We start from the raw sequence: 23,177 nt of genomic DNA, 5'->3' as shown, positions 1-23,177 counted from the left end.
AACTTCATTTTCTTCATTTTCACAGTTTTTGACGTTTTATTAATATAATTGATCATTCTAGATCACTGCTAGATCTGTAACAATCTTCTCTTATGGGGTTGGGGTTAGGGTTAGGGTTAGGGTTAGGGTTAGGTTCAGGTTCAGGTTCAGGTTCAGGTTCAGGTTCCACAGGTTAATAAAGTGTAAATGTGGGGGTCCTTGACAAGAAAAGGTTTGGGAACCACTGTTGTAGAGGGACTATAGAATAGATAGATGTTGATAGTATTAAGTTAGTTACTTTGACAGAGTACAAATGGAACCGGTTTTCAGCAGGTCAAATGAGGTACAGAAAACCGTATGACTCCCAGGCTGATCTCACTGGGGGAAAACTGTATGAGTTTATTTGTTTAAGAACTAACAATCAATTGAAAAATATATTCTGGATGTGTCACTTACAAGCCAAATTAGCGCAGTTGGTAGAGCATTAGACTGAAGATCTAAAGGTCCCTGGTTCAATCCAGGCTTTTGGCAGTTGAAATGAGGTACAGAAAATCCTATGACTCTTAGGCTGATCTCACTGGGTGAAAAACTTTATGAGTTTTTTTTGTTTAAGAAGTAACAAGTAACAGTCAATGTAAAAAATAAATACTGGATGTCTTACTTTCAAGCCGTAATAGCTCAGCTGGGAGAGCGTTAGGCTTTAGATCTGAAGGTTCCTGGTTCAAACCTGAGATTCGGCAGTTGAAATGAGGTACAGACAATCGTATGACTCTCAAACTGATCTCACTGTGGGATGAACTGTATGAGTTTATGTTTAAGAACTAACAATACATTGAAACATACATTCTGGATTTGTCACTCACAAGCAAACAAACAAAAAAGCAGTGTGAATTGTCTCGAGCCAGTGGCTCAGTGTGTTAGAACACTGTCCACATGTTTGGGAGATGGTGAGTTCAAACATCAAATAATTCTTTATTTTCAAGACCAATTTCAGAAGAAGAAAACAAACAAAAAAGCATTGTGAATTGTCTCGAGCCAGTGGCTCAGTGTGTTAGAACGCTGCCACATGATCGGGAGATGGTGAGTCTGCAGTAGAAATGAGGTACAGACAACCGTATGACTCTCAAGCTGATCTCACTGTGGGATGAACTTTGAGTTTATGTTTAAGAAATAACAATTCATTGAAAAATACATTCTGGATGTGTCACTTACAAGCCGAAATAGCTCAGTTGGAAGAGCATTAGACTGAAGATCTAAACGTCCCTAGTTCAATCCTGGGTTTCGGCAGTTGAAATGAGTTACAGAAAACTGTATATAGTTTCGGAAGACTTACTATAATATGTTGTTTTTCATGATTTTGAAGGATAAAAAAAGACATACTATAGTTCATGGGTTTGGAAGACATACATGTGTACTTCATGATTTGGAGGATTACAAAATATCAGCCAAATCCAACTCCAAACTCTAACTCACAGGCAAAGGAAGACTGTTGTTGCAGATAGCAATAGGTAACTGAGTTAGGGTGCTGTCGTGGTTTTTGACGTGCCAATCATTCTGATTGACAGATTCCTTGGCCAATCAGATCGGTCTGCCTTCAGCCAATCCTAGGGCTCCTTACATTGTCTCCTCCAATCAAATGGTCGCAGACCCGGACCACTTCCTTGTTTATAACTGGATGAAATACTCTGACCTGTTTTAGATTTATAGTGATTCTTCAACTTCATTTTCTTCATTTTCACAGTTTTTGACGTTTTATTAATATAATTGATCATTCTAGATCACTGCTAGATCTGTAACAATCTTCTCTTATGGGGTTGGGGTTAGGGTTAGGGTTAGGGTTAGGGTTAGGGTTAGGTTCAGGTTCAGGTTCAGGTTCAGGTTCCACAGGTTAATAAAGTGTAAATGTGGGGGTCCTTGACAAGAAAAGGTTTGGGAACCACTGTTGTAGAGGGACTATAGAATAGATAGATGTTGATAGTATTAAGTTAGTTACTTTGACAGTGTACAAATGGAACCGGTTTTCAGCAGGTCAAATGAGGTACAGAAAACCGTATGACTCCCAGGCTGATCTCACTGGGGGAAAACTGTATGAGTTTATTTGTTTAAGAACTAACAATCAATTGAAAAATATATTCTGGATGTGACACTTACAAGCCAAATTAGCGCAGTTGGTAGAGCATTAGACTGAAGATCTAAAGGTCCCTGGTTCAATCCAGGCTTTTGGCAGTTGAAATGAGGTACAGAAAATCCTATGACTCTTAGGCTGATATCACTGGGTGAAAAACTTTATGAGTTTTTTTGTTTAAGAAGTAACAAGTAACAGTCAATGTAAAAATAAATACTGGATGTGTTACTTTCAAGCCGTAATAGCTCAGCTGGGAGAGCGTTAGGCTGTAGATCTGAAGGTTCCTGGTTCAAACCTGAGATTCGGCAGTTGAAATGAGGTACAGACAACCGTATGACCCTCAAGCTGATCTAACTGTGGGATGAACTGTATGAGTTTATGTTTAAGAACTAACAATACATTGAAAAATACATTCTGGATTTGTCACTTACAAGCAAACAAACAAAAAAGCACTTTGCTTTCCACACTTACATCAAATAGCACAAAAAAGCTGTGTAGTACTATCCAGCAGTTAGCTCAGTGTGATGAGAGGCTGTCCTTGGGAGCCACAGGTCCAGGGTTCCAATCCCACATTAGTCATAACTGTGACACTTTGCTTTGCACACTGATTTCCAGAAGGACAACTTTAAAGCAGCCCAGAAATTCACCATGTTTGTGTGCCTCAGTGGCACAACGGATAAGTCAGATGATATCCGTAGTATAGAAGTGTGCCGGTTCAAACCTGACATACGACATGCGGTGTTCAAATCACCAACACCTAGACTAGGCGTGTCCCAGCGGTCTTTCTTTACTGTGACACTTTGCTTTCCACACTTACATCAAATAGCACAAAAAAGCTGCGTAGTAGTATCCAGCAGTTAGCTCAGTGTGATGAGAGGCTGTCCTTGGGAGCCACAGGTCCATGGTTCAAATCTCACATTAGTCATAACTGTGACACTTTGCTTTGCACACCGATTTCCAGAAGGACAACTTTAAAGCAGCCCAGAAATTAACCATGTTTGTGTGCCTCAGTGGCCCAACGGATAAGTCAGATGATATCCGTAGTATACCTAGTAGAAGTGTGCCGGTTCAAACCCGACATAAGACATGCGGTGTTCAAATCACCAACACCTAGAGTAGGCGTCTCCCAGCGGTCTTTCTTTACTGTGACACTTTGCTTTCCACACTTACATCAAATAGCACAAAAAAGCTATGTAGTAGTATCCAGCAGTTAGCTCAGTGTGATGAGAGGCTGTCCTTGGGAGCCACAGGTCCAGGGTTCAAATCCCACATTAGTTATAACTGTGACACTTTGCTTTGCACACTGATTTCCAGAAGGACAACTTTAAAGCAGCCCAGAAATTCACCATGTTTGTGTGCCTCAGTGGCCCAACGGATAAGTCAGATGATATCCATAGTATACCTAGTAGAAGTGTGCCGGTTCAAACCTGACATACGACATGCGGTGTTCAAATCACCAACACCTAGAGTAGGCGTGTCCCAGTGATCTTTCTTTACTGTGACACTTTGCTTTCCACACTTACATCAAATAGCACAAAAAAGCTGTGTAGTAGTATCCAGCAGTTAGCTCAGTGTGATGAGAGGCTGTCCTTGGGAGCCACAGGTCCAGGGTTCAAATCCCACATTAGTCATAACTGTGACACTTTGCTTTGCACACTGATTTCCAGAAGGACAACTTTAAAGCAGCCCAGAAATTGTTTGTGTTTGTGTGCCTCAATGGCCCAACGGATAAGTCAGATGATATCCGTAGTATACCTAGTATAAGTATAAGTGTGCCGGTTCAAACCCGACATGCGGTGTTGGTTCAAATCACCAACACCTAGAGATAAATCAGATAATATCCATAGGATGGTGCTGTTTCAAATCAGGTAGGAGGAGATTAGTGTGGTCAGGTAGGAGGAGATTAGTCGGGTCAGGTAGGATGTGAGTAGTGGCTCAGGTAGGAGGAAATTAGTGGTGTCTGGTAGGAGGAGAGTAGTGGGTCAGGTAGGAGGAGAGTGGCGGGGTCAGGTAGGAGGAGAGTAGTGGGTTCAGGTAGGAGGAGAGTAGGAGGAGTTCAGTCCGGGCTGTGTAGGATGAGAGTAGGGTGGGCAGGCAGGGGGAGAGTAGGAAGGGGAGAGGCCAGGCAGGAGGAGAGTAGGAAGGGGAGGGGCCAGGCAGGTGGAGAGTAGGAAGGGGAGGGGGAGAGTAGGAAGGGGAGGGGCCTGGCAGGAGGAGAGTAGGAAGGGGAGGGCCCAGGCAGGAGGAGAGTAGGAAGGGGAGGGGCCAGGCAGGAGGAGAGTAGGAAGGGGAGGGGCCAGGCAGGAGGAGAGTAGGAAGGGGAGGGGCCTGGCAGGAGGAGAGTAGGAAGGGGAGGGGCCTGGCAGGAGGAGAGTAGGAAGGGGAGGGGCCAGGCAGGGGGAGGGGCCAGGCAGGGGGAGGGGCCAGGCAGGGGGAGAGTAGGAGGGGGAGGGGCCAGGCAGGGGGAGAGTAGGAAGGGGAGGGGCCAGGCAGGGGAGGGGCCTGGCAGGAGGAGAGTAGGAAGGGGAGGGGCCTGGCAGGGGGAGAGTAGGAGGGGGAGGGGCCAGGCAGGGGGAGAGTAGGAGGGGGAGGGGCCAGGCAGGGGGAGAGTAGGAGGGGGAGGGGCCAGGCAGGGGGAGGGGCCAGGCAGGGGGAGAGTAGGAGGGGGAGGGGCCAGGCAGGGGGAGAGTGGGAGGGGCCAGGCAGGGGGAGAGTAGGAAGGAGAGGGGCCGAGGGGCTCACCCTGCCTGGCCCCTCCCCTTCCTACTCTCCCCCTGCCTGGCCCCTCCCCTTCCTACTCTCCCCCTGCCAGGCCCCTCCCCTTCCTACTCTCCCCCTGCCTGGCCCCTCCCCTTCCTACTCTCCCCCTGCCTGGCCCCTCCCCCTGCCTGGCCCCTCCCCACTCTCCTCCTGCCAGGCCCCTCCCCTTCCTACTCTCCTCCTGCCTGGCCCCTCCCCTTCCTACTCTCCCCCTGCCCTTCCTACTCTCCCCCTGCCTGGCCCCTCCCCTTCCTACTCTCCTCCTGCCAGGCCCCTCCCCTTCCTACTCTCCTCCTGCCTGGCCCCTCCCCTTCCTACTCTCCTCCTGCCTGGGCCCTCCCCTTCCTACTCTCCTCCTGCCAGGCCCCTCCCCTTCCTACTCTCCCCCTCCCCTTCCTACTCTCCCCCTGCCTGGCCCCTCCCCTTCCTACTCTCCTCCTGCCAGGCCCCTCCCCTTCCTACTCTCCTCCTGCCTGGCCCCTCCCCTAGCTACTCTCCCCCTGCCCTTCCTACTCTCCCCCTGCCTGGCCCCTCCCCTTCCTACTCTCCTCCTGCCTGGCCCCTCCCCTTCCTACTCTCCTCCTGCCTGGGCCCTCCCCTTCCTACTCTCCTCCTGCCAGTCCCCTCCCCTTCCTACTCTCCCCCTCCCCTTCCTACTCTCCACCTGCCTGGCCCCTCCCCTTCCTACTCTCATCCTACACAGCCCGGACTGAACTCCTTCTACTCTCCTCCTACCTGAACCCGCTACTCTCCTCCTACCTGACCCCGCCACTCTCCTCCTACCTGACCCACTACTCTCCTCCTACCAGACACCACTAATTTCCTCCTACCTGAGCCACTACTCACATCCTACCTGACCCGACTAATCTCCTCCTACCTGACCACACTAATCTCCTCCTACCTGATTTGAAACAGCACCATCCTATGGATATTATCTGATTTATCTCTAGGTGTTGGTGATTTGAACCAACACCGCATGTCGGGTTTGAACCGGCACACTTATACTTATACTAGGTATACTACGGATATCATCTGACTTATCCGTTGGGCCATTGAGGCACACAAACACAAACAATTTCTGGGCTGCTTTAAAGTTGTCCTTCTGGAAATCAGTGTGCAAAGCAAAGTGTCACAGTTATGACTAATGTGGGATTTGAACACTGGACCTGTGGCTCCCAAGGACAGCCTCTCATCACACTGAGCTAACTGCTGGATACTACTACACAGCTTTTTTGTGCTATTTGATGTAAGTGTGGAAAGCAAAGTGTCACAGTAAAGAAAGATCGCTGGGACACGCCTACTCTAGGTGTTGGTGATTTGAACACCGCATGTCGTATGTCAGGTTTGAACCGGCACACTTCTACTAGGTATACTACGGATATCATCTGACTTATCCGTTGGGCCACTGAGGCACACAAACATGGTGAATTTCTGGGCTGCTTTAAAGTTGTCCTTCTGGAAATCAGTGTGCAAAGCAAAGTGTCACAGTTATGACTAATGTGGGATTTGAACCCTGGACCTGTGGCTCCCAAGGACAGCCTCTCATCACACTGAGCTAACTGCTGGATACTACTACACAGCTTTTTTGTGCTATTTGATGTAAGTGTGGAAAGCAAAGTGTCACAGTAAAGAAAGACCGCTGGGAGACGCCTACTCTAGGTGTTGGTGATTTGAACACCGCATGTCTTATGTCGGGTTTGAACCGGCACACTTCTACTAGGTATACTACGGATATCATCTGACTTATCCGTTGGGCCACTGAGGCACACAAACATGGTTAATTTCTGGGCTGCTTTAAAGTTGTCCTTCTGGAAATCAGTGTGCAAAGCAAAGTGTCACAGTTATGACTAATGTGAGATTTGAACCCTGGACCTGTGGCTCCCAAGGACAGCCTCTCATCACACTGAGCTAACTGCTGGATACTACTACGCAGCTTTTTTGTGCTATTTGATGTAAGTGTGGAAAGCAAAGTGTCACAGTAAAGAAAGACCGCTGGGACACACCTAGTCTAGGTGTTGGTGATTTGAACACCGCATGTCGTATGTCGGGTTTGAAGGGGCACACTTCTACTAGGTATACTACGGATATCATCTGACTTATCCGTTGTGCCACTGAGGCACACAAACATGGTGAATTTCTGGGCTGCTTTAAAGTTGTCCTTCTGGAAATCAGTGTGCAAAGCAAAGTGTCACAGTTATGACTAATGTGGGATTGGAACCCTGGACCTGTGGCTCCCAAGGACAGCCTCTCATCACACTGAGCTAACTGCTGGATAGTACTACGCAGCTTTTTTGTGCTATTTGATGTAAGTGTGGAAAGCAAAGTGCTTTTTTGTTTGTTTGCTTGTAAGTGACAAATCCAGAATGTATTTTTCAATGTATTGTTAGTTCTTAAACATAAACTCATACAGTTCATCCCACAGTGAGATCAGCTTGAGGGTCATACGGTTGTCTGTACCTCATTTCAACTGCCGAATCTCAGGTTTGAACCAGGAACCTTCAGATCTACAGCCTAACACTCTCCCAGCTGAGCTATTACGGCTTGAAAGTAACACATCCAGTATTTATTTTTACATTGACTGTTACTTGTTACTTCTTAAACAAAAAAACTCATAAAGTTTTTCACCCAGTGATATCAGCCTAAGAGTCATAGGATTTTCTGTACCTCATTTCAACTGCCAAAAGCCTGGATTGAACCAGGGACCTTTAGATCTTCAGTGTAATGCTCTACCAACTGCGCTAATTTGGCTTGTAAGTGTCACATCCAGAATATATTTTTCAATTGATTGTTAGTTCTTAAACAAATAAACTCATACAGTTTTCCCCCAGTGAGATCAGCCTGGGAGTCATACGGTTTTCTGTACCTCATTTGACCTGCTGAAAACCGGTTCCATTTGTACACTGTCAAAGTAACTAACCTAATACTATCAACATCTATCTATTCTATAGTCCCTCTACAACAGTGGTTCCCAAACCTTTTCTTGTCAAGGACCCCCACATTTACACTTTATTAACCTGTGGAACCTGAACCTGAACCTAACCCTAACCCTAACCCTAACCCTAACCCCAACCCCATAAGAGAAGATTGTTACAGATCTAGCAGTGATCTAGAATGATCAATTATATTAATAAAACGTCAAAAACTGAAAATGAAGAAAATGAAGTTGAAGAATCACTATAAATCTAAAACAGGTCAGAGTATTTCATCCAGTTATAAACAAGGAAGTGGTCCGGGTCTGCGACCATTTGATTGGAGGAGACAATGTAAGGAGCCCTAGGATTGGCTGAAGGCAGACCGATCTGATTGGCCAAGGAATCTGTCAATCAGAATGATTGGCACGTCAAAAAACAGCACCTTCCTACTGAGTGTGTTGGGTTTGAACTAGCATAATTCTACAAGGTACTCTACAGATAACTTGTGATTTATCCGTTGGGCCACTGAGGCACACAAACATGGTGAATTTCTGGGCTGCTTTAAAGTTGTCCTTCTGGAAATCAGTGTGCAAAGCAAAGTGTCACAGTTATGACTAATGTGGGATTTGAACCCTTGACCTGTGGCTCCCAAGGACAGCCTCTCATCACACTGAGCTAACTGCTGGATAGTACTACACAGCTTTTTTGTGCTATTTGATGTAAGTGTGGAAAGCAAAGTGCTTTTTCGTTTGTTTGCTTGTAAGTGACAAATCCAGAATGTATTTTTCAATGTATTGTTAGTTCTTAAACATAAACTCATACAGTTCATCCCACAGTGAGATCAGCTTGAGGGTCATACGGTTGTCTGTACCTCATTTCAACTGCCGAATCTCAGGATTGAACCAGGAACCTTCAGATCTACAGCCTAACGCTCTCCCAGCTGAGCTATTACGGCTTGAAAGTAACACATCCAGTATTTATTTTTACATTGACTGTTACTTGTTACTTCTTAAACAAAAAAACTCATAAAGTTTTTCACCCAGTGAGATCAGCCTAAGAGTCATAGGACTTTCTGTACCTCATTTCAACTGCCGAAAGCCTGGATTGAACCAGGGACCTTTAGATCTTCAGTCTAATGCTCTACCAACTGCGCTAATTTGGCTTGTAAGTGTCACATCCAGAATATATTTTTCAATTGATTGTTAGTTCTTAAACAAATACACTCAGAGTTTTCCCCCAGTGAGATCAGCCTGGGAGTCATACGGTTTTCTGTACCTCATTTGACCTGCTGAAAACCGGTTCCATTTGTACACTGTCAAAGTAACTAACTTAATACTATCAACATCTATCTATTCTATAGTCCCTCTACAACAGTGGTTCCCAAACCTTTTCTTGTCAAGGACCCCCACATTTACACTTTATTAACCTGTGGAACCTGAACCTGAACCTGAACCTAACCCTAACCCTAACCCTAACCCTAACCCTAACCCTAACCCTAACCCTAACCCCATAAGAGAAGATTGTTACAGATCTAGCAGTGATCTAGAATGATCAATTATATTAATAAAACGTCAAAAACTGTGAAAATGAAGAAAATGAAGTTGAAGAATCACTATAAATCTAAAACAGGTCAGAGTATTTCATCCAGTTATAAACAAGGAAGTGGTCCGGGTCTGCGACCATTTGATTGGAGGAGACAATGTAAGGAGCCCTAGGATTGGCTGAAGGCAGACCGATCTGATTGGCCAAGGAATCTGTCAATCAGAATGATTGGCACGTCAAAAACCACGACAGCACCCTAACTCAGTTACCTATTGCTATCTGCAACAACAGTCTTCCTTTGCCTGTGAGTTAGAGTTTGGAGTTGGATTTTGGCTGATATTTTGTAATCCTCCAAATCATGAAGTACACATGTATGTCTTCCAAACCCATGAACTATAGTATGTCTTTTTTTTAGCCTTCAAAATCATGAAAAACAACATATTATAGTAAGTCTTCCGAAACTATATACAGTTTTCTGTAACTCATTTCAACTGCCAAAACCCAGGATTGAACTAGGGACGTTTAGATCTTCAGTCTAATGCTCTTCCAACTGAGCTATTTCGGCTTGTAAGTGACACATCCAGAATGTATTTTTCAATGAATTGTTATTTCTTAAACATAAACTCAAAGTTCATCCCGCAGTGAGATCAGCTTGAGAGTCATACGGTTGTCTGTACCTCATTTCTACTGCAGACTCACCATCTCCCGATCATGTGGCAGCGTTCTAACACACTGAGCCACTGGCTCGAGACAATTCACAATGCTTTTTTGTTTGTTTTCTTCTTCTGAAATTGGTCTTGAAAATAAAGAGTTATTTGGGGTTTGAACTCACCATCTCCCAAACATGTGGACAGTGTTCTAACACACTGAGCCACTGGCTCCAGATAATTCACTTTTTTGTTTGTTTGCTTTAAGTGAAACATCCAGAATGTATTTTTCAATGTATTGTTAGTTCTTAAACATAAACTCATACAGTTCATCCCACAGTGAGATCAGCTTGAGAGTCATACGGTTGTCTGTACCTCATTTCAACTGCCGAATCTCAGATTTGAACCAGGAACCTTCAGATCTACAGCCTAACTCTCTCCCAGCTGAGCTATTACGGCTTGAAAGTAAAACATCCAGAATGTATTTTTCAATGTATTGTTACTTCTTAAACAAAAAAACTCATAAAGTTTTTCACCCAGTGAGATCAGCCTAAGAGTCATAGAACTTTCTGCACCTCATTTCAACTGCCGAAAGCCTGGATTGAACCAGGGACCTTTAGATCTTCAGTCTAATGCTCTACCAACTGCGCTAATTTGGCTTGTAAGTGTCACATCCAGAATATATTTTTCAATTGATTGTTAGTTCTTAAACAAATACACTCAGAGTTTTCCCCCAGTGAGATCAGCCTGGGAGTCATACGGTTTTCTGTACCTCATTTGACCTGCTGAAAACCGGTTCCATTTGTACACTGTCAAAGTAACTAACTTAATACTATCAACATCTATCTATTCTATAGTCCCTCTACAACAGTGGTTCCCAAACCTTTTCTTGTCAAGGACCCCCACATTTACACTTTATTAACCTGTGGAACCTGAACCTGAACCTAACCCTAACCCTAACCCTAACCCTAACCCTAACCCCAACCCCATAAGAGAAGATTGTTACAGATCTAGCAGTGATCTAGAATGATCAATTATATTAATAAAACGTCAAAAACTGAAAATGAAGAAAATGAAGTTGAAGAATCACTATAAATCTAAAACAGGTCAGAGTATTTCATCCAGTTATAAACAAGGAAGTGGTCCGGGTCTGCGACCATTTGATTGGAGGAGACAATGTAAGGAGCCCTAGGATTGGCTGAAGGCAGACCGATCTGATTGGCCAAGGAATCTGTCAATCAGAATGATTGGCACGTCAAAAAACAGCACCTTCCTACTGAGTGTGTTGGGTTTGAACTAGCATAATTCTACAAGGTACTCTACAGATAACTTGTGATTTATCCGTTGGGCCACTGAGGCACACAAACATGGTGAATTTCTGGGCTGCTTTAAAGTTGTCCTTCTGGAAATCAGTGTGCAAAGCAAAGTGTCACAGTTATGACTAATGTGGGATTTGAAACCTTGACCTGTGGCTCCCAAGGACAGCCTCTCATCACACTGAGCTAACTGCTGGATAGTACTACACAGCTTTTTTGTGCTATTTGATGTAAGTGTGGAAAGCAAAGTGCTTTTTTGTTTGTTTGCTTGTAAGTGACAAATCCAGAATGTATTTTTCAATGTATTGTTAGTTCTTAAACATAAACTCATACAGTTCATCCCACAGTGAGATCAGCTTGAGGGTCATACGGTTGTCTGTACCTCATTTCAACTGCCGAATCTCAGGATTGAACCAGGAACCTTCAGATCTACAGCCTAACGCTCTCCCAGCTGAGCTATTACGGCTTGAAAGTAACACATCCAGTATTTATTTTTACATTGACTGTTACTTGTTACTTCTTAAACAAAAAAACTCATAAGGTTTTTCACCCAGTGAGATCAGCCTAAGAGTCATAGGACTTTCTGTACCTCATTTCAACTGCCGAAAGCCTGGATTGAACCAGGGACCTTTAGATCTTCAGTCTAATGCTCTACCAACTGCGCTAATTTGGCTTGTAAGTGTCACATCCAGAATATATTTTTCAATTGATTGTTAGTTCTTAAACAAATACACTCAGAGTTTTCCCCCAGTGAGATCAGCCTGGGAGTCATACGGTTTTCTGTACCTCATTTGACCTGCTGAAAACCGGTTCCATTTGTACACTGTCAAAGTAACTAACTTAATACTATCAACATCTATCTATTCTATAGTCCCTCTACAACAGTGGTTCCCAAACCTTTTCTTGTCAAGGACCCCCACATTTACACTTTATTAACCTGTGGAACCTGAACCTGAACCTGAACCTGAACCTAACCCTAACCCTAACCCTAACCCTAACCCTAACCCCATAAGAGAAGATTGTTACAGATCTAGCAGTGATCTAGAATGATCAATTATATTAATAAAACGTCAAAAACTGTGAAAATGAAGAAAATGAAGTTGAAGAATCACTATAAATCTAAAACAGGTCAGAGTATTTCATCCAGTTATAAACAAGGAAGTGGTCCGGGTCTGTGACCATTTGATTGGAGGAGACAATGTAAGGAGCCCTAGGATTGGCTGAAGGCAGACCGATCTGATTGGCCAAGGAATCTGTCAATCAGAATGATTGGCACGTCAAAAACCACGACAGCACCCTAACTCAGTTACCTATTGCTATCTGCAACAACAGTCTTCCTTTGCCTGTGAGTTAGAGTTTGGAGTTGGATTTTGGCTGATATTTTGTAATCCTCCAAATCATGAAGTACACATGTATGTCTTCCAAACCCATGAACTATAGTATGTCTTTTTTTATCCTTCAAAATCATGAAAAACAACATATTATAGTAAGTCTTCCGAAACTATATACAGTTTTCTGTAACTCATTTCAACTGCCAAAACCCAGGATTGAACTAGGGACGTTTAGATCTTCAGTCTAATGCTCTTCCAACTGAGCTATTTCGGCTTGTAAGTGACACATCCAGAATGTATTTTTCAATGAATTGTTATTTCTTAAACATAAACTCAAAGTTCATCCCGCAGTGAGATCAGCTTGAGAGTCATACGGTTGTCTGTACCTCATTTCTACTGCAGACTCACCATCTCCCGATCATGTGGCAGCGTTCTAACACACTGAGCCACTGGCTCGAGACAATTCACAATGCTTTTTTGTTTGTTTTCTTCTTCTGAAATTGGTCTTGAAAATAAAGAGTTATTTGGGGTTTGAACTCACCATCTCCCAAACATGTGGACAGTGTTCTAACACACTGAGCCACTGGCTCCAGATAATTCACTTTTTTGTTTGTTTGCTTTAAGTGAAACATCCAGAATGTATTTTTCAATGTATTGTTAGTTCTTAAACATAAACTCATACAGTTCATCCCACAGTGAGATCAGCTTGAGAGTCATACGGTTGTCTGTACCTCATTTCAACTGCCGAATCTCAGATTTGAACCAGGAACCTTCAGATCTACAGTCTAACGCTCTCCCAACTGAGCTATTACGGCTTGCAAGCAACACATCCAGTATTTATTTTTACATTGACTGTTACTTGTTACTTCTTAAACAAAAAAACTCATAAAGTTTTTCACCCAGTGAGATCAGCCTAAGAGTCATAGGATTTTCTGTACAGCATTTCAAGTGCCGAAAGCCTGGATTGAACCAGGGACCTTTGGATATTCAGTCTAATGCTCTACCAACTGAGCTATTTCGGCTTGTAAGTGTCACTTCCAGAATATATTTTTCAATGTATTGTTAGTTCTTAAACAAAAACTCATACAGTTTTCCCCCAGTGAGATCAGCCTGGGAGTCATACGGTTTTCTGTACCTCATTTGACCTGCTGAAAACCGGTTCCATTTGTACACTGTCAAAGTAACTAACTTAATACTATCAACATCTATCTATTCTATAGTCCCTCTACAACAGTGGTTCCCAAACCTTTTCTTGTCAAGGACCCCCACATTTACACTTTATTAACCTGTGGAACCTGAACCTGAACCTGAACCTAACCCTAACCCTAACCCTAACCCTAACCCTAACCCCATAAGAGAAGATTGTTACAGATCTAGCAGTGATCTAGAATGATCAATTATATTAATAAAACGTCAAAAACTGTGAAAATGAAGAAAATGAAGTTGAAGAATCACTATAAATCTAAAACAGGTCAGAGTATTTCATCCAGTTATAAACAAGGAAGTGGTCCGGGTCTGCGACCATTTGATTGGAGGAGACAATGTAAGGAGCCCTAGGATTGGCTGAAGGCAGACCGATCTGATTGGCCAAGGAATCTGTCAATCAGAATGATTGGCACGTCAAAAACCACGACAGCACCCTAACTCAGTTACCTATTGCTATCTGCAACAACAGTCTTCCTTTGCCTGTGAGTTAGAGTTTGGAGTTGGATTTTGGCTGATATTTTGTAATCCTCCAAATCATGAAGTACACATGTATGTCTTCCAAACCCATGAACTATAGTATGTCTTTTTTTAGCCTTCAAAATCATGAAAAACAACATATTATAGTAAGTCTTCCGAAACTATATACAGTTTTCTGTAACTCATTTCAACTGCCAAAACCCAGGATTGAACTAGGGACGTTTAGATCTTCAGTCTAATGCTCTTCCAACTGAGCTATTTGGGCTTGTAAGTGACACATCCAGAATGTATTTTTCAATGAATTGTTATTTCTTAAACATAAACTCAAAGTTCATCCCGCAGTGAGATCAGCTTGAGAGTCATACGGTTGTCTGTACCTCATTTCTACTGCAGACTCACCATCTCCCGATCATGTGGCAGCGTTCTAACACACTGAGCCACTGGCTCGAGACAATTCACAATGCTTTTTTGTTTGTTTTCTTCTTCTGAAATTGGTCTTGAAAATAAAGAGTTATTTGGGGTTTGAACTCACCATCTCCCAAACATGTGGACAGTGTTCTAACACACTGAGCCACTGGCTCCAGATAATTCACTTTTTTGTTTGTTTGCTTTAAGTGAAACATCCAGAATGTATTTTTCAATGTATTGTTAGTTCTTAAACATAAACTCATACAGTTCATCCCACAGTGAGATCAGCTTGAGAGTCATACGGTTGTCTGTACCTCATTTCAACTGCCGAATCTCAGATTTGAACCAGGAACCTTCAGATCTACAGCCTAACGCTCTCCCAGCTGAGCTATTACGGCTTGAAAGTAAAACATCCAGAATGTATTTTTCAATGTATTGTTACTTCTTAAACAAAAAAACTCATAAAGTTTTTCACCCAGTGAGATCAGCCTAAGAGTCATAGAACTTTCTGTACCTCATTTCAACTGCCGAAAGCCTGGATTGAACCAGGGACCTTTAGATCTTCAGTCTAATGCTCTACCAACTGCGCTAATTTGGCTTGTAAGTGTCACATCCAGAATATATTTTTCAATTGATTGTTAGTTCTTAAACAAATACACTCAGAGTTTTCCCCCAGTGAGATCAGCCTGGGAGTCATACGGTTTTCTGTACCTCATTTGACCTGCTGAAAACCGGTTCCATTTGTACACTGTCAAAGTAACTAACTTAATACTATCAACATCTATCTATTCTATAGTCCCTCTACAACAGTGGTTCCCAAACCTTTTCTTGTCAAGGACCCCCACATTTACACTTTATTAACCTGTGGAACCTGAACCTGAACCTAACCCTAACCCTAACCCTAACCCTAACCCTAACCCTAACCCCAACCCCATAAGAGAAGATTGTTACAGATCTAGCAGTGATCTAGAATGATCAATTATATTAATAAAACGTCAAAAACTGAAAATGAAGAAAATGAAGTTGAAGAATCACTATAAATCTAAAACAGGTCAGAGTATTTCATCCAGTTATAAACAAGGAAGTGGTCCGGGTCTGCGACCATTTGATTGGAGGAGACAATGTAAGGAGCCCTAGGATTGGCTGAAGGCAGACCGATCTGATTGGCCAAGGAATCTGTCAATCAGAATGATTGGCACGTCAAAAAACAGCACCTTCCTACTGAGTGTGTTGGGTTTGAACTAGCATAATTCTACAAGGTACTCTACAGATAACTTGTGATTTATCCGTTGGGCCACTGAGGCACACAAACATGGTGAATTTCTGGGCTGCTTTAAAGTTGTCCTTCTGGAAATCAGTGTGCAAAGCAAAGTGTCACAGTTATGACTAATGTGGGATTTGAACCCTTGACCTGTGGCTCCCAAGGACAGCCTCTCATCACACTGAGCTAACTGCTGGATAGTACTACACAGCTTTTTTGTGCTATTTGATGTAAGTGTGGAAAGCAAAGTGCTTTTTTGTTTGTTTGCTTGTAAGTGACAAATCCAGAATGTATTTTTCAATGTATTGTTAGTTCTTAAACATAAACTCATACAGTTCATCCCACAGTGAGATCAGCTTGAGGGTCATACGGTTGTCTGTACCTCATTTCAACTGCCGAATCTCAGGATTGAACCAGGAACCTTCAGATCTACAGCCTAACGCTCTCCCAGCTGAGCTATTACGGCTTGAAAGTAACACATCCAGTATTTATTTTTACATTGACTGTTACTTGTTACTTCTTAAACAAAAAAACTCATAAAGTTTTTCACCCAGTGAGATCAGCCTAAGAGTCATAGGACTTTCTGTACCTCATTTCAACTGCCGAAAGCCTGGATTGAACCAGGGACCTTTAGATCTTCAGTCTAATGCTCTACCAACTGCGCTAATTTGGCTTGTAAGTGTCACATCCAGAATATATTTTTCAATTGATTGTTAGTTCTTAAACAAATACACTCAGAGTTTTCCCCCAGTGAGATCAGCCTGGGAGTCATACGGTTTTCTGTACCTCATTTGACCTGCTGAAAACCGGTTCCATTTGTACACTGTCAAAGTAACTAACTTAATACTATCAACATCTATCTATTCTATAGTCCCTCTACAACAGTGGTTCCCAAACCTTTTCTTGTCAAGGACCCCCACATTTACACTTTATTAACCTGTGGAACCTGAACCTGAACCTGAACCTAACCCTAACCCTAACCCTAACCCTAACCCTAACCCTAACCCCATAAGAGAAGATTGTTACAGATCTAGCAGTGATCTAGAATGATCAATTATATTAATAAAACGTCAAAAACTGTGAAAATGAAGAAAATGAAGTTGAAGAATCACTATAAATCTAAAACAGGTCAGAGTATTTCATCCAGTTATAAACAAGGAAGTGGTCCGGGTCTGCGACCATTTGATTGGAGGAGACAATGTAAGGAGCCCTAGGATTGGCTGAAGGCAGACCGATCTGATTGGCCAAGGAATCTGTCAATCAGAATGATTGGCACGTCAAAAACCACGACAGCACCCTAACTCAGTTACCTATTGCTATCTGCAACAACAGTCTTCCTTTGCCTGTGAGTTAGAGTTTGGAGTTGGATTTTGGCTGATATTTTGTAATCCTCCAAATCATGAAGTACACATGTATGTCTTCCAAACCCATGAACTATAGTATGTCTTTTTTTATCCTTCAAAATCATGAAAAACAACATATTATAGTAAGTCTTCCGAAACTATATACAGTTTTCTGTAACTCATTTCAACTGCCAAAACCCAGGATTGAACTAGGGACGTTTAGATCTTCAGTCTAATGCTCTTCCAACTGAGCTATTTCGGCTTGTAAGTGACACATCCAGAATGTATTTTTCAATGAATTGTTATTTCTTAAACATAAACTCAAAGTTCATCCCGCAGTGAGATCAGCTTGAGAGTCATACGGTTGTCTGTACCTCATTTCTACTGCAGACTCACCATCTCCCGATCATGTGGCAGCGTTCTAACACACTGAGCCACTGGCTCGAGACAATTCACAATGCTTTTTTGTTTGTTTTCTTCTTCTGAAATTGGTCTTGAAAATAAAGAGTTATTTGGGGTTTGAACTCACCATCTCCCAAACATGTGGACAGTGTTCTAACACACTGAGCCACTGGCTCCAGATAATTCACTTTTTTGTTTGTTTGCTTTAAGTGAAACATCCAGAATGTATTTTTCAATGTATTGTTAGTTCTTAAACATAAACTCATACAGTTCATCCCACAGTGAGATCAGCTTGAGAGTCATACGGTTGTCTGTACCTCATTTCAACTGCCGAATCTCAGATTTGAACCAGGAACCTTCAGATCTACAGTCTAACGCTCTCCCAACTGAGCTATTACGGCTTGCAAGCAACACATCCAGTATTTATTTTTACATTGACTGTTACTTGTTACTTCTTAAACAAAAAAACTCATAAAGTTTTTCACCCAGTGAGATCAGCCTAAGAGTCATAGGATTTTCTGTACAGCATTTCAAGTGCCGAAAGCCTGGATTGAACCAGGGACCTTTGGATATTCAGTCTAATGCTCTACCAACTGAGCTATTTCGGCTTGTAAGTGTCACTTCCAGAATATATTTTTCAATGTATTGTTAGTTCTTAAACAAAAACTCATACAGTTTTCCCCCAGTGAGATCAGCCTGGGAGTCATACGGTTTTCTGTACCTCATTTGACCTGCTGAAAACCGGTTCCATTTGTACACTGTCAAAGTAACTAACTTAATACTATCAACATTTATCTATTCTATAGTCCCTCTACAACAGTGGTTCCCAAACCTTTTCTTGTCAAGGACCCCCAAATTTACACTTTATTAACCTGTGGAACCTGAACCTGAACCTGAACCTGAACCTAACCCTAACCCTAACCCTAACCCTAACCCTAACCCCATAAGAGAAGATTGTTACAGATCTAGCAGTGATCGAGAATGATCAATTATATTAATAAAACGTCAAAAACTGTGAAAATGAAGAAAATGAAGTTGAAGAATCACTATAAATCTAAAACAGGTCAGAGTATTTCATCCAGTTATAAACAAGGAAGTGGTCCGGGTCTGCGACCATTTGATTGGAGGAGACAATGTAAGGAGCCCTAGGATTGGCTGAAGGCAGACCGATCTGATTGGCCAAGGAATCTGTCAATCAGAATGATTGGCACGTCAAAAACCACGACAGCACCCTAACTCAGTTACCTATTGCTATCTGCAACAACAGTCTTCCTTTGCCTGTGAGTTAGAGTTTGGAGTTGGATTTTGGCTGATATTTTGTAATCCTCCAAATCATGAAGTACACATGTATGTCTTCCAAACCCATGAACTATAGTATGTCTTTTTTTATCCTTCAAAATCATGAAAAACAACATATTATAGTAAGTCTTCCGAAACTATATACAGTTTTCTGTAACTCATTTCAACTGCCGAAACCCAGGATTGAACTAGGGACGTTTAGATCTTCAGTCTAATGCTCTTCCAACTGAGCTATTTCGGCTTGTAAGTGACACATCCAGAATGTATTTTTCAATTAATTGTTATTTCTTAAACATAAACTCAAAGTTCATCCCGCAGTGAGATCAGCTTGAGAGTCATACGGTTGTCTGTACCTCATTTCTACTGCAGACTCACCATCTCCCGATCATGTGGCAGCGTTCTAACACACTGAGCCACTGGCTCGAGACAATTCACACTGCTTTTTTGTTTGTTTGCTTGTAAGTGACAAATCCAGAATGTATTTTTCAATGTATTGTTAGTTCTTAAACATAAACTCACACAGTTCATCCCACAGTGAGATCAGTTTGAGAGTCATACGATTGTCTGTACTTCATTTCAACTGCTGAATCTCAGGTTTGAACCAGGAACCTTCAGATCTAAAGCCTAACGCTCTCCCAGCTGAGCTATTACGGCTTGAAAGTAACACATCCAGTATTTATTTTTACATTGACTGTTACTTGTTACTTCTTAAACAAAAAAAACTCATAAAGTTTTTCACCCAGTGAGATCAGCCTAAGAGTCATAGGATTTTCTGTACCTCATTTCAACTGCCAAAAGCCTGGATTGAACCAGGGACCTTTAGATCTTCAGTCTAATGCTCTACCAACTGCGCTAATTTGGCTTGTAAGTGACACATCCAGAATATATTTTTCAATTGATTGTTAGTTCTTAAACAAATAAACTCATACAGTTTTCCCCCAGTGAGATCAGCCTGGGAGTCATACGGTTTTCTGTACCTCATTTGACCTGCTGAAAACCGGTTCCATTTGTACACTGTCAAAGTAACTAACTTAATACTATCAACATCTATCTATTCTATAGTCCCTCTACAACAGTGGTTCCCAAACCTTTTCTTGTCAAGGACCCCCACATTTACATTTTATTAACCTGTGGAACCTGTGGAACCTGAACCTGAACCTGAACCTAACCCTAACCCTAACCCTAACCCTAACCCTAACCCTAACCCTAACCCTAACCCTAACCCTAACCCCATAAGAGAAGATTGTTACAGATCTAGCAGTGATCTAGAATGATCAATTATATTAATAAAACGTCAAAAACTGTGAAAATGAAGAAAATGAAGTTGAAGAATCACTATAAATCTAAAACAGGTCAGAGTATTTCATCCAGTTATAAACAAGGAAGTGGTCCGGGTCTGCGACCATTTGATTGGAGGAGACAATGTAAGGAGCCCTAGGATTGGCTGAAGGCAGACCGATCTGATTGGCCAAGGAATCTGTCAATCAGAATGATTGGCACGTCAAAAACCACGACAGCACCCTAACTCAGTTACCTATTGCTATCTGCAACAACAGTCTTCCTTTGCCTGTGAGTTAGAGTTTGGAGTTGGATTTTGGCTGATATTTTGTAATCCTCCAATCCATGAAGTACACATGTATGTCTTCCAAACCCATGAACTATAGTATGTCTTTTTTTCCCCTTCAAAATCATGAAAAACAACATATTATAGTAAGTCTTCCGAAACTATATACAGTTTTCTGTAACTCATTTCAACTGCCGAAACCCAGGATTGAACTAGGGACGTTTAGATCTTCAGTCTAATGCTCTTCCAACTGAGCTATTTCGGCTTGTAAGTGACACATCCAGAATGTATCTTTCAATGAATTGTTATTTCTTAAACATAAACTCATAAAGTTCATCCCGCAGTGAGATCAGCTTGAGAGTCATACGGTTGTCTGTACCTCATTTCTACTGCAGACTCACCATCTCCCGATCATGTGGCAGCGTTCTAACACACTGAGCCACTGGCTTGAGACAATTCACAATGCTTTTTTGTTTGTTTTCTTCTTCTGAAATTGGTCTTGAAAATAAAGAATTATTTGGGGTTTGAACTCACCATCTCCCAAACATGTGGACAGTGTTCTAACACACTGAGCCACTGGCTCCAGACAATTCACTTTTTTGTTTGTTTGCTTGTAAGTGAAACATCCAGAATGTATTTTTCAATGTATTGTTAGTTCTTAAACATAAACTCATACAGTTCATCCCACAGTGAGATCAGCTTGAGAGTCATACGGTTGTCTGTACCTCATTTCAACTGCCGAATCTCAGGTTTGAACAAGGAACCTTCAGATCTACAGTCTAACGCTCTCCCAACTGAGCTATTACGGCTTGCAAGCAACACATCCAGTATTTATTTTTACATTGACTGTTACTTGTTACTTCTTAAACAAAAAAACTCATAACGTTTTTCACCCAGTGAGATCAGCCTAAGAGTCATAGGATTTTCTGTACAGCATTTCAAGTGCCGAAAGCCTGGATTGAACCAGGGACCTTTGGATATTCAGTCTAATGCTCTACCAACTGAGCTATTTCGGCTTGTAAGTGTCACATCCAGAATATATTTTTCAATGTATTGTTAGTTCTTAAACAAAAACTCATACAGTTTTCCCCCAGTGAGATCAGCCTGGGAGTCATACGGTTTTCTGTACCTCATTTGACCTGCTGAAAACCGGTTCCATTTGTACACTGTCAAAGTAACTAACTTAATACTATCAACATCTATCTATTCTATAGTCTCTCTACAACAGTGGTTCCCAAACCTTTTCTTGTCAAGGACCCCCACATTTACATTTTATTAACCTGTGGAACCTGAACCTGAACCTGAACCTGAACCTAACCCTAACCCTAACCCCATAAGAGAAGATTGTTACAGATCTAGCAGTGATCTAGAATGATCAATTATATTAATAAAACGTCAAAAACTGTGAAAATGAAGAAAATGAAGTTGAAGAATCACTATAAATCTAAAACGACAGCACCCTAACTCAGTTACCTATTGCTATCTGCAACAACAGTCTTCCTTTGCCTGTGAGTTAGAGTTTGGAGTTGGATTTTGGCTGATATTTTGTAATCCTCCAAATCATGAAGTACACATGTATGTCTTCCAAACCCATGAACTATAGTATGTCTTTTTTTATCCTTCAAAATCATGAAAAACAACATATTATAGTAAGTCTTCCGAAACTATATACAGTTTTCTGTAACTCATTTCAACTGCCGAAACCTAGGATTGAACTAGGGATGTTTAGATCTTCAGTCTAATGCTCTTCCAACTGAGCTATTTCAGCTTGTAAGTGACACATCCAGAATGTATTTTTCAATGAATTGTTATTTCTTAAACATAAACTCATACAGTTCATCCCGCAGTGAGATCAGCTTGAGAGTCATACGGTTGTCTGTACCTCATTTCTACTGCAGACTCACCATCTCCCGATCATGTGGCAGCGTTCTAACACACTGAGCCACTGGCTCGAGACAATTCACAATGCTTTTTTGTTTGTTTTCTTCTTCTGAAATTGGTCTTGAAAATAAATAATTATTTGGGGTTTGAACTCACCATCTCCCAAACATGTGGACAGTGTTCTAACACACTGAGCCACTGGCTCCAGACAATTCACACTGATTTTTTGTTTGTTTGCTTGTAAGTGACAAATCCAGAATGTATTTTTCAATGTATTGTTAGTTCTTAAACATAAACTCATACAGTTCATCCCACAGTGAGATCAGTTTGAGAGTCATACAATTGTCTGTACCTCATTTCAACTGCCGAATCTCAGGTTTGAACCAGGAACCTTCAGATCTAAAGCCTAACGCTCTCCCAGCTGAGCTATTACGGCTTGAAAGTAACACATCCAGTATTTATTTTTACATTGACTGTTACTTGTTACTTCTTAAACAAAAAAACTCAAAGTTTTTCACCCAGTGAGATCAGCCTAAGAGTCATAGGATTTTCTGTACCTCATTTCAACTGCCGAAAGCCTGAATTGAACCAGGGACCTTTAGATCTTCAGTCTAATGCTCTACCAACTGTGCTAATTCAGCTTGTAAGTGTCACATCCAGAATATATTTTTCAATTGATTGTTAGTTCAAATAAACTCATACAGATTTCCCCCAGTGAGATCAG

The sequence above is a fragment of the Protomyctophum parallelum genome (genome assembly GCF_964188405.1).
Source record: "Protomyctophum parallelum genome assembly, chromosome: 16".
Classification (NCBI taxonomy): domain Eukaryota; kingdom Metazoa; phylum Chordata; class Actinopteri; order Myctophiformes; family Myctophidae; genus Protomyctophum; species Protomyctophum parallelum.
This window is presented reverse-complemented; position numbering follows the sequence as displayed.